Below are 12,144 nucleotides of genomic sequence, written 5' to 3' on the forward strand. Positions count from 1 at the left end.
ATTACCGAATATCAGTAAATGCATATCAAACTGACAATGCACATTCACTTGTATTTTTTTCTGGCCCTGCCTCTAGCCTATGTTCTGGCCATGGGAAGGCATAGGGGTTTTGAGCCATACTCATGTTAAGTTCTGCTTGTTTTGAGTTTGACTCGGTTATTTATTGTAGTTTCTGTTCGTATTGGGTTTCAATTATTTATCTATGCTGATTTGTGGCAGTTTCACGCTTGGTAGATTATTTGATTTTAGTTTTTCTCATTGTTGGTTTAATGGAGTTCTTTACATTTTTTTTTAAAAAAGTATTTTGTGTGAAAAGATTATTTTCATTAATTTCTGTTCATTTCATATTGACATAGCCTTTTAAGGGAAAAAGAAAATATACTTTAAATCTTTTCGTTTTTTAAGACTTTATAGTTTGGCCTACTATTTGTATAGTGGAGAAACATTTTCAGCAATTTTTAACAACATAAACCCTTTTAAAAATCTGGACACAAATAGTACTGTTTGATTTAGCTTCATACCTCCTCTAGTTGACCTGAAATGAAAAACTTGATACCATTCGCAAAACAATCTGTTTACTTTCTTTGATAGCTTGGATACACTTACGCTATTTGGATTTGGTTAAATTTTAAGAGCAGAAGTAGCCCTACATACATACACCGTACATACACCGTCTTTAAAATCTGGACACAAATAGTAGTTTTTAATTTAGTTTCATACATCCTCTAGCTGACCTGAAATATAAAACAAGATACCATTCGCAAAAAAAATCTGTTTTCTTTCTTTGATAGATTGGAAACACCTACACTATTTTGATTTGGTTATATTTTAAGAGCAGAAGTAGTCCCAAAATTTTGAACATAATACCCTCAGTAGTTCTTGGAACATTGCTGAGATGCATTTTTGGTAATTATTTTTAAAACCACGATTTTTTTTTTAATCTAAAGAAAAAATTTATTTTTTAACAAAATTGGGCAACGGGGTGGGTGGGCGTGGAAGGGGGACTAGTTGCCCTCCAATCACTTTCGACTAATAAAAAGGTCATTAGCCCTTTCTATTTTCAATGGTATGACCCCTTTTCAAAGTTCCTACGACAACTCCTTCGACACGAAATGCCCTGGTCTACGCAAATTAACAGAAATTATAAAACACTGTACCCACATCGATCTTAAGCAGAACAATATCAAGCCTTCCAATCACTTTCGACCATTAAAAAGAGCACTAACCTTTCCAATTTTCAATCGAATGAGCCTTTTTTGAGCTTCTACGACAATACTTTCTATAAACACCTTATATGCCTCCAGGGCATAAATTACAACCCTTGCCCTGAGGTCTGGGAGGAGTTGTCATCCTCAAAGACCTAATTACTATAACTGTCAACTACGTGACACAAAAGGGCTTGCTCAAAATTTTGATTGCATGTGTTTCGGGAAATGGTGGGCGTAAGAGGGCCGTTAGCTGCTCTCCAATCACTTTCAACTATTAAAACAGGCACTAGCCCTTTTAATTTCCAATTGAATGAGCCATTTTTTATTTTATACTACAATTATTAAAAATAAACACGTATACCACGCCAGGGCATACCTTCCACCCCTGGCCCTGAGGGCTGGGGGGGGGTGGTCAGGAACGAATTCATAAGGTACCTAAATTCACGATTATATAAAGAAAATTTCGATAAAAAAATTTTTTTTGGTTCGGGGTGGGCAATGTTGGGCACGAGCGCGGGGTGAGGTGCCCTCCAATCACTTTCGACTATTCCAAGTGGCACTAGCCCTTTTAATTTCCAATCGAATGAGCCCTTTTTGAGGTTTCTACGACAACACTTTCTATAAAAACCTTATATCGACCAGGGAATAGCTTACAACCATTGCCCAGAGGGCTGTCAGGGGGTTGTCATCCTCAAAGACAAATTTCTGGACCTTTCAGCTACGTTGAACAAAATGTTATCTCAGAATTTTGATTAGATGTATTTGGAGAAATGGTAAGCGTGAGAAGGGGGTTACTAGCCCTCCAATCACTTTCGACTATTAAAAAGGGCATTAGCCGTTTCAATTTCAAATCGAATGATTCCTTTTTGAACTTTCTGCGACAAAGCTTTCTATAAAAGAATACCGTATATGTCCACAGTGCATAACTTACTACCTTTGCCCTGAGGGCTGTGGGGGGAGTGTCATCCTCAAAAACATAATTTTCAGAATTTTTTACTACGTCGAATACAATGGCTATCTCACAATTTTGATTTGATGTATTTGGGGAAATGATGGGTATGAGAGGGGTGTTAGTTATCCACCAATCACACGACTATCAAAAAGGGCACAAGCCCTTCCAATTTCCAATCAAATGAGCCCTTTTTGAAGTTTCTATAACGTCACTATCTATAAAAAACGTTACATCCCCCAGGGCATAACTTACAACCCTTTCCCCGAGCGCCCTGAGGGGGTTATAATCCTCTAAACTTTTAAACTTTTAAAACTTCTAAAACTTTTAACTACGTTGAACAAAATGGCTATCTCAAAATTTTTATTGGTTGTGCTGGGAAAAAGGTGGGCGCGAGAGGGGGGTAGTTGACGTCAAATCCGTTTCTACTTTCCAATCGAATGAGCCCTTTTTGAAATTTCTACGACAATGCTTTCTATAAAAACCTTATATGCCCCAGGGCATAACTTACAACCCTTGCCCTGAGGGCTTCGGGAGGGGGGGGGGTGGTAAACCACAAATAAATTATGTCTTGCACTTTGAAATCCGGTGAACAAAAGGATTATTTCAAAATTTTGATTAGATATGTTTGGGGAACGGGTGGACGAGAGAGGAGGGTTACTTGCCCTCCAATCACTTTCGAATATTAAAAAGGGCACTAGCCCTTTCAATTTCCAATCGAATGAGCCCTTTTGAAGCTTCTACGACAATGCTTTCTATAAAACCTTATATAACCCCAAGGCATAACTTATTAACCTTGTCCCGAGGGCTGTGGGGGAGTGTCATCCTCAAAAACATAGTATCCAGACTTTTTTACAACGTCAAACACAATGGCTAACTTGAAACTTATGATTTGATGTATTTGCGGAAAGGGCACGACTACGTCGAACAAAATGGTTATCTAAAAATTTTGATTGGATGTATTTGGGAAAATGGTGGGAGTGAGGAGTGTCAGTTTTCCTCCAATCACTTTCAACTACTAAAAAGGACACCAGCCCTTCAATACATCAAACAAATTGGTTATTTAAAAATTTTGATTGCATGTATTTGGGGGAATGGTGGGTGTGAGCCTCCTCTCTAATTTCCAATCGAATGACCCTTTTTTGAAGTTACTACAACAACGCTTTCTACAAAAACCTCATGTGCCCCAGGGCATAACTTACAACCCTTGCCCTGAGGGCTGTGAGTGAGTTGTCATCCTCAGAGACATAATTTCCAGACCTTTCAACTACGTTGACCAAAATAGTTATTTCAAAATTTTGATTGGATGTGTTTGGGGAAATGATGGGCATAAGAAGGAGGTTACATGCAATCCAATCACTTTCGACTATCAAAAAGGGCACTAGCCGTTTCAATTTCCAATCGAATGATTCCAATTTGAATTTCCTACGACAACGCTTTCTATAAACCACAAACTTTTTTACCCCATTGCATTACTTACTACCCTTGTCCTGAGGGTTGTGGGGGGATTGTCATCCTCAAAAACATAGTTTCCAGACTTTTTTACTACGTCGAACACAATTGCTATCTCAAAGCTTTGATTGGATGTATTTGGGGAAAGGACACAAACCCTTCTAATTTCCAATCGAATGAGCCCTTTTTGAAATTTCTACGATGACGCTTTCTATAAAAAAAAAATATATCTCTATGCCCTCAGGGCACAAAAGAAGACCCTTGCCCTGAGGGCTGTGGAGAAAGTGTCATCCTCAAAAACATAATTTCCAGACTTTTTTACAACGTCGAACAGAATGGATATATGTAACTTTTGATTAGTTGTATTTGGGGAAATGATGGATGTCCGAGGGGTGTTAGTTATCTTTCAATCGCTTTCGACTATTAAAAAGGGCACAAGACCTTCTTATTTCCAGTCGAATGAGTCCTTTCTGAAGTTTCTACAACATTAATATCCATAAAAACCTTATACGCCCCAAGGGCATATCTTACAAACCCAGAGAGCTCTGGGGGGGGGGGGGTAATCATCATCAAAGACCTAATTTCTAAAACGTTCAACTACGTTGAACAAAACGGTTATCTAAATACTTGGATTGATTGGATGTGTTTGAGGAAAAGGTGGGGGCAAGACGGGGGGGGGGAGGGTAATTGCCCTTAAGTCACTTTCGACTATCAAAAAGACCGCTAGCCCTAATTTCCAATCGATTGAGCATTTGTCCAGTTTCTACGAAAAATCTTTCAATAAAAAGTATATGCCCCCAGGGTATAACTTACAACCCGTACCAGGAGGGCCGGGGGGGGAGGGGGGATCATTCTTAGATATATAAGTTCCGGAACTTTCAACTACTTTGAACAAAATGGCTATCACAAAATTTTGATTGGATGTGTTTGGATAAATGGTGGGCGTGAAAAAGATGTTAGTTACATTCGTATCACTTTCGACAATTAAAGAGGGCACTAGCCATTTCAATTTCCAATAAATTGAGCCCTTTTTGGAGTTTCTAAGACAACACTTTCTACCCAACCCTGTTAGGCCCCCCGGGCATAGCGCACACCCCGGGCCCTGAGGGCTTTGGGGGGGGGGAGTCACAACCACAAAAATATAAGGAACGGAATTGTTAAAAACTTTTACTGCCATCTCAAAAATTTTATTGGATATATTTGGGTAAATGGTGGGTGTGAGAGGGCTGTCAGTTATCTTCCAATCACTTTCGACAATTAAAAAGGGCACAAGTCCTTCTAATTTAAAATCGAATGAGCCCTTTTTGAAGTTTCTACAAAAACGCTTTCTATAAAAAACTTATATGCCCCATTACATAACTTGCAACCCTTACCCTGAGGGCTGTGAGTGGGTTTGTCATCCTCAGACATATTTTCTGGACCTTTCAACTATGTTAAACAAAATGATTATCTAAACACTTTGATTGGATGTGTTTGAGGAAAAGGTGGGCGTAAGAGGGGGGTTAGTTGCCCTCAAATCACTTTCAAGCATCGAAAAGTCCACTAGCCCTTTCAATTTCCAATCGATTGATCCCTTTTTCAAGTTTCTATGACAAAGCTTTCAATAAAACATATGAGCCCCACGGCAAAACTTACAACCCTCACTATGAGGGTAGTGGAGGGGTGGAATCATTCTCAAAGATATAATTTCTGGACCTTTCAACTAATTTGAAGAAAATGGCTATCTCAAAATTTTGATTGGATGTGTTTGGAGGAACAGTGAGTGTGGATGGGGTGTTAGTTGCATTCCAATTACTTTCGACTATTAAAGAGGGCACTGGCCATTTCAATTTGCAATCAAATGAGCCCTTTTTGAAGTTTCTAAGACAACGCTCTCTACAAAAACCCTTTATGCCCCCAGGGCATAGCTTACGACCTTGCCCTGAGGGCTGTGCGGGGAGTCTCATCCTAAAAAACATAATTTCCAGACTTTTTAACTACGTTGAACAAAATGGCTATCTCAAAATTTTGATTGAATGTATGTGGGCTAATGGTGGGTGTGAGAGGGGTGCTAGTTATCCTCCAATCACTCTTGACAATTAAAAAGGGCACAAGCCCTTCTACTTTCCAATCGAATGAGCCCTTTTTGAAATGTCTAAGACAACACTTTCTATAAAAGCCTTATATGCCCCATGACATAACTGACAACCCTTGCCCTGAGGCTGTGAGAGGGCTGTCATCCTTAAAGATATAATTTTTGGACCTTTCAACAACGTTGAACAAATAGGTTATCTCAAAATTTTGATTGGATATGTTTGGGGAAATGGTGGGCGTTAGAGGGGGGTTACTTGCCCTCAAATATATTACGAATATTAAAAAGGGCACTAGCCCTTTCTATTTCCAATCGAATGAGCCCATTTTGAAGTTTCTATGACAACGTTTTTTATAAAAACCTTATATGTTCCCAGGGCATAACTTGACCCCCTTTCCCTGAGGGCTGGAGGGGGTGTCATCCTCAAAGAACTAATTTTCAGACCTTTTAACTACGTTGAAGAAAATTGCTATCTCAAAATTTTAATTGGATGTGTTTGGGGAAATGTTTGGCGTGAGAGGGGGGTTAATTGAAATCAAATTACTTTCGACAATTAAAAAGGGCACTGGGCGTTTCAATTTCCAATAAAAATATTTCTTTTTGAATTTTCTACGACAACACTTTCTATAAAAAAAAACCTTGTATGCCCCCAAGCCATAACTTACAATCCTTGCCCTGAGGATTGCGGGGGAAGTGTCACCATCAAAAACACATTATCCGGACATTTCAACTACGTTGAACACCATGGTTATCTCAAAATTTTGATTGGATGTGTTTGGGGAAATGGTGGGCGTCAGAGGGGGGTTATTTACCCTCCAATCCTTTTCGACTATTAAAAAGGGCACAAGCAATTTCAATTTCCAGTCGAATGATTCCTTTTGGAATTTTTTACGACTACACTTTCTATAAAAAATCTTATATGCCCCTAGGGCACAACTTACAACGCTTGTCCTGAGGGTTGCGGAGTGTCATCCCTAAAAATATAATCTTCGGACCTTTCAACAACGTTGAACAAAATGGTTATCTCAAAATTTTGATTGGATGTATTTGGAGAGATGGTGGGTGTGAGAGGGGTGTTAGTTATCCTCCAATGACTTTTGACTATTAAAAAGGGCATAAGCCCTTTTAATTTCCAATCGAATGAGCTCTTTTTGACGTTTCTACAGCGTCACTATCAATAAAAACCTTATAGGCCCCGAGGGCATAACTTACAACCCTTGCTCCGAAGACTCTCAGGGGTTACTATCCTCAAAGGCCTAATTTCTAAAACTTTTAACAACGTTGAAAAAAATGGCTATTTAAAAAATTTGATTAGATGTGTTTGGGGAAAAGATCAGCGTGAGAGGGAGGTTAGTGGCCCTCACATCAATATCGACAATTAAATTGAGCACTTTTTCAAGTTTCTACGACAAAGCTTTCAATAAAAACCTTATATACCCCCAGGGCACAACTTACAACCCTTAACATGAGGACTGTAGGGGGAGTGTCATCCTCAAATAGATAATTTCCAGACCTTTCAACTAGTTTGAACAAAATGGCTATCTCAAAGTTTTGATTGGATGTGTTTGGATAGATGGTGGGCGTGGAAGAAGTGTTAGTTGCCTTACAATCACTTTCGGCTGTTAAAATGTGTACTATCACTTTTAATTTAAAATAATCTGAGCCATGGTTTAATTTTCTTCTAAACATATGGTTATAAACACAGGATCGGCCCCCCGGGAATAAAGTCACCCTATGCCCGGAGCGCTGTGGCGGGGGGGGGGATCATCCACACCTACATAATGACCCGAACAGTCACATACGAGTAACCACCGGGCTATATACCCTTTTTCCCGGGCGGTGCGCGGGGAAAAGGTGGCCGCGAGCGGGGGCTGTGTTACCTTCCAATCACTTTCGACTACCAAAAAGGGCACTAGCCCTTTGAATGTCCAATCGAATGAGCTTTTTTTGAAGTTTATACGACGGCTCTTTCTATAAAAACCTTATATTTCCCCAGGGCATAGGCATAATTTACAAAGCTTGCCCTGATGGCTGTGGGGGAATGTTCTCCTCAAAAACATAATTACTATCTGGACATCAACTACGCTGAACAATATGGGCTATCTGAAATTTTTTTTGTTTGTGTTTGGTTAATTTTTGGGAGTGTAAGGGTTTTTTTTTGAATAATAAAAAATTTTTACTATTAAAAAGGGCAAAAGCCACTCCAATTTCCAATCGAATGAGCCCTTTTTGAAGTTTCTACGACAACTCCTTCAATACAAAGTGCCCTGGTATAAAGAAATAAATATTATATTGTGCCAACATTGTTCTTTACTTAGGCAGCGCGATTGCACTGTCTGTGATAGGTTGCTTCAGTCTCATTTCACATTCAGGCACTGTTTGACTAAAGGGAGTACATTAAGGTGTACGCCCTACAATTAATAGTATGCTACCATTAGGCTAATGACTTTAATTATATTGATTTTTTTTAAATACAGTTAAGGAGTTGCATCGCCACAGGGCACAGCTCAAGCTTATTCAAGAAGGAACAAGGGGAATACATGTGTGTCATTGCTCATTTTACAGTTAAGCTTAGTATTGACACCAAATATACTGTGACTTCATGTGGCTCGCCTCTGCTGTCTGGCGTCATTTTCTGGATAAATTGTGCAAAAAAAAATCCATTATCCAATATTCATTCCCAATATCCTACAATCACACTAATCCTCATATAGGGTGGGTAATATATTGGTTGGGCTCAAATTATTTTCATTAGACCTATTCTTAGCAGTAAAATGTAATTTTTGAAAACATATCTGCAGTAATTTTTATAGTCTGATATCCCTCAAAAAAGGCGTCACGGCGAAACAAAGAGTATATCATTTAAATAGCCATTGTTGAAAACTCAAAATTGGAGACTAAAAGCAATTGGAGATCTTGAACAGCAGACATATCCCAATCTAGCATAGGTAACACTGATGGGAAGCTACTACTACTAGTAGTAAACTCACAGTTACATTTCCCTCTTCTATTATAGCCCATTTCAGCAAGTTCACAGTGTACTGAGACATTAACCTGTCTTGTAAGCTAGTCTAGGCACAAAGACACTCAAACCTTTGACTTAACCAAACATGACCATAATTATATTTTAGATCCTATACAGCAAGATTTAAAGTACCTACCCTTGAATGTAACTCTTGTGGGCCAAAAGTTCGTTAAGATATTCACAGAACTCATGAAGTTCCTTTTTTTAATCTTCTTCGGTCTTTTTTTCTGGATCTAAAGAGAGATAGAAAACCATATTGTTTAAGTTTTTATTGTTTAATTACATAAATTACTTTGTTGTTTTTTTCTCCAAAAACTATGAGCGTACCACGAATTTTATTATACACGAATCTCAAACTCAAAAAACGACAAAATGGTACAAGATTCTAGATTTTATCGAAAGAGGTACTTATTACAACGGGTTCTTGTTTTATAGATCTGTAGTAAGAGAAAAAAAACACACAATTCCTTCATAGCAAATTAAAATCAACTTATTGTATTATTTTTAAATAATGTACAAGAAAGCATACATGAGGTAGGACTTTCAAATTTTAAAGTAGACTAGTATTAATATATTTCCTCTTTAGTTATATGGATATGTAGATCATATGCATGAACATCCTGCTGAACAACACAGATGTTGCTCAACCATTGCTTTATACCACCCTTTTTTGAACTTCTAGAACTTATTGGTAGCATATTTTCCCCTTTTTTTATTCAACTAGAATTACACTTAAGAGCCTCTCCTGGATGACAATCAAATATAAAACAAGAAAGTTTTTTGTCTCCTTTGTCATTGTTCTTTCACAAATCCAACTAACTAAATATAGGTCATATGAGGCAAAACTTTTAAAATTTGATGTAAATTTTGAGATTCGATATAACTCCAAAACAGATTGGGATTATACATTTTACAAACATAGCCTACTGGAATAGACTGCCAATTTAATACTGTTAAAAATTAATGCAGCCAACAGGTTACAACCTGCTTACTTAAAATCCATTTCAACTTGAGCTTGTTTTGATGGAAAGAGGCATTATAACACTAACTAAATTCCTTTCTGAAAATAATAGCACATGTCAAACATATATCTTCATTTGATGACCCTTAAACTTGATAGATTTATTTATTCTTTAGTTAATATGATAGTAACAGATATCAATTCAGCACTTTCATTGATTTGTTAGATCACATTGTTATTCTATTCATCTTATTGTCAAATTAAATTTATTGTTCTAGTTCATTTAATCTAAAAACTAAACCAGTAATACTATGGTGATTCTAATAGTTTTTTTTTTAGATTCAGTTGATTGTAAAACTGTATTTGAAGTCAAAGCCCATATCTTATGGTATTCAATATTTTATCTTCTTCTTTGGTATGATTAAACATTAAAAAAAAACTAATGATCAAAAAGCAGTGATATATTCTATGAGTAGGGAATGGAGACAGAAGATTAAAAATCCGTTAAACTACCGTGTTTTAATAAAATTTTAGTTTAGTAGCTTTTCACCAGCTCAAAAAGTATTTGAGCAAGATGAAAAAACTAAGGAACTGAGCTATAGCCTGATTATGAATTGAGAGAGTATGTCTCAAGCTCTTATCTCTATTACTCTCTCAAATAGCATTAGAGATATCTTACAAGGCTGGACATTAGATACACACATATTTCACATACAGCATACAAAAGGCATTAAACTTTTGGTTTTCTTCATTGTAAGATGGCTAAATAAAGAAAGTACCACTTAATTCACCTTTTACTTTAAATTGCAGGTTGAAGTAATCTATGGAATTCTCCTTATAGAGCTCCAGAATGATGACTTATGTTGTTTTCAAAGTTCTCCAGTAGCAAGGTACAGTTGGATCCTCAGTAGCATTCCAGCTGAGTTTACACTCTCTGGAGAACAACTCGGCATCCAGCCTTCATTTAAAAGCATCAAAAAAGTCAGCAGTAACTGCTGCTTCATATACTTTGTTCCAAATGTCGACATTTCGTGAAGAAAAGAATTGAGCGCAGAGTCAGGATTTTGTAGACTGCTTGACCAGTATCAGGGGATGAACCCTAGTTCTTATATTGGGACCAACAGTAGGGAATAATAATAAGAGAGTATTAGCCTTCGTGAACTTATAGGCTAGAATGGCACCCCTTTTATTTCTCTTTTAAACAAGGGTAGGAAGATTAATCTTTGTAAGACTAGCAGAGTAGGAAAGCTCCCGGTGGCACATCTCTGCACATCTATATCACTTCGGTGGCACATCTCTGCACATCTTCAAGAACCTTTACATCTTTTTCAAAATAAGGGGAGATAAGTGACATTCCAACCGCAAATTTGGGATGCACAAGTCCCTTATATAAAAGACTGGTGACTTTAGGGAAACGAGTGGAAAGAGTTTACATAATCAGTCCAATACTTGAACCAGCAACAGCAGCACACCTTTTAACATGATTGTTAAGTTTTAGTTCATTGTCAATAGTGACACCAAGATCTTGTTGTCAATAGTAACACAAAGATTCATTGTTTACAGAGCAGAGTGGGTGGCCTAAGAAGAAATAAGGGCTAAAAGGATTTATTTTGCCAAAGTAAATGATATGGCACTTGACTGTATTAAATTCAAGAACCCAAGCCTCGACCCATTGACCAAGAAGTCCAACATTATTTTGTAGAGGGCAGGATCTTCACACAGCAAGCCAGGTCCAACAGGATCCAGGTCATCAGCATAGAGTAGATTTACTACTGATAACAGAATGAGCATTGTTGATGAAGATATTATATAGCATAGGATCTAAAACACTTTTCTGAAGAACTCCATTCAAAACATGTGTAGAGGAAGAAAGAATACAGTTACCAGAGTCATCAAACAACTGAACACATTGAGATTGCAGATGAAGAAAATCAAAGATACATATTTTTATTATTTTATTCAAAACAAGAGAAAGCCATAGGCTTGTTACAATACAAATACAAGAAATAACAGCTCAACAGCAACATTGCAAAAAAAATTAGAAAAAAAATTCTTCAGTAAAAAACAACCAAACAACTAATTATGGTAACTATATTGCAACAACTATTTTTCATAGAACTCAATTTCAACAAGAGCACTCTCAAATGTGTGCACTGTTTGTGCAGAAACTACGGTATCAGGTAAACTATTCCAAATTTCTGTTGCTCAATTAATAAGGCTACATTGACCTATTTTCTTGTGCACTTGTGGCTGACACAATTTATACAAGTTTTGTTGAGTGGCTGAGTGATGACTAAGCTTGAAGAAATCAGCCCAGTCCACATTATTAACATCCTTTATAATATAGAACATATTGATCAGGTCAATCCTGTCCCATTGAAACTAAAGGCGATAAAGTCCCAAACATTGCAGTCAACTCTGATATGGCAAATGATTCAAATATGGCACAAACTTTGATGCCCAATGTTGAACCTTTTC

At 37.3% G+C, this 12,144-nt stretch overlaps 2 protein-coding genes across 2 annotated transcripts in view; both read right to left on the reverse strand.

Annotated features, from left to right (window-relative positions):
- The window catches only part of LOC148941326 (putative G protein-coupled receptor B0563.6), a 124,236-nt gene that overhangs the window by 54,678 nt on the left and 57,414 nt on the right, over positions 1-12,144 (reverse strand). The window lies entirely within an intron of this gene.
- LOC148941328 (mitochondrial import receptor subunit TOM70-like) overlaps positions 1-12,144 on the reverse strand; it is a 52,077-nt gene that overhangs the window by 26,845 nt on the left and 13,088 nt on the right. The window contains exon 2 of the mRNA XM_089104557.1: positions 8,842-8,938. The gene's annotated coding sequence lies outside the window, so the exon portion shown is untranslated. The remainder of the gene's footprint in view (positions 1-8,841; positions 8,939-12,144) is intronic.

This window comes from Artemia sp. Qi Xiang Cuo, chromosome 18 (assembly GCF_049724085.1).
Source record: "Artemia sp. Qi Xiang Cuo chromosome 18, ASM4972408v1, whole genome shotgun sequence".
In the NCBI taxonomy this organism is placed as follows: Eukaryota; Metazoa; Arthropoda; class Branchiopoda; order Anostraca; family Artemiidae; genus Artemia; species Artemia sp. Qi Xiang Cuo.